Genomic DNA, 1,260 nt, shown 5'->3' on the forward strand with positions numbered 1-1,260 from the left:
AGACACCGGCAGAAAGACACAGGCAGAGAGACGGAGAGACAGAGCAACCGAGAGCGAGTTAGCAAATTAAAGAGCAAATTAAAGAGCAACTTAGAGATTGTGTATCATCTGAATCCACATTTTAATGGCGTTTTTTTTTAAAGGCTTGTCTGTTCTTTGTGTTCATGTTGTTTTTGTTGGTATTGTTCTTCGTGCACTTGTTCTTGTTCTTTTTTGTTGTTCGTGTTTACGTTGTTGTTTTTTGTTGTTCTGGTCTTTTCTTGTTCCTGTTCTTGTTCGTTGTCCTGCTCTTTTGTTGTTTTTGTTGTTGTTTTTTCCTTTTTCGTTAATATTTTAGTTATTTTAGTGTTTTGCATTGTTTATTTTTCCATTGATGAATGTAGGTTGTGCACATACACACGTACTGTCTTAAGATCCTGTACGTAAATAAACACACATGTACACGTGCACGTTGCGCAGTCATGCACTTGCGTCACGGAGTTTGCATGAACAAACACATGTACGCACACACATGTAAACGCATGTGTATTTATTAGCACTCACTCATATGTACATATACTCTTGCTTATACTCATACTCACACTCACTCACACTCACACTCATACATACACATACATACACACATATACACATACATATACGCACACACGCACACGCACACGCACACGCACACGCACACGCACACGCACACGCACACGCACACGCACGCACGCACACAAACCTAAACACACCCACACACATCCCCCTTCCACCCCCCTCCCTCCACCCCCATACACCAATTAGATGTAGCAACTCCCTCCCCCTCAACTCCGCTCCCCCTCCCTCCCTCCCTCCTCCCTCTACCCTCCCTTTCCTTCTCCCTCATCCCTCCTCCCTCCCTTCCTCCTTCCCCCTCCCTCCCTCCTCCCCTCCCTTCCTCCTCCCGTCTCGCTGCGCTGCGCCGGGGGATTGCCCACCACCCGCGCGCCTTGTCCTTGGTGTTTCCTTCTTTCTCCCTGGGCATTTGTTTTTATACCACCCTCCCTTTCCTTCTCCCTCATCCCTCCTCCCTCTCTTCCTCCCTCCCTCCTTCCCCCCTTCTCCTCCCTCCTCCCCCACCTCCCTCCCCCTCCCACCTCCCTCCCTCCTTCCCTCTCTCCTCCCTCCCTCCTTCCCTCCTTCCCTCTTCTCTTTCTCTTTCTCTTTCTCTTTCCCCCCCTTTCTTGCTTTTCTTTCTCTTTCGCGTTCGCTTTCTCTTTCCTTTTCTCTTTTCTCTTTCTC

Source organism: Penaeus japonicus, unplaced genomic scaffold, assembly GCF_977035675.1.
Source record: "Penaeus japonicus unplaced genomic scaffold, GWHDUDI00000001_assembly GWHDUDI00000039, whole genome shotgun sequence".
In the NCBI taxonomy this organism is placed as follows: domain Eukaryota; kingdom Metazoa; phylum Arthropoda; class Malacostraca; order Decapoda; family Penaeidae; genus Penaeus; species Penaeus japonicus.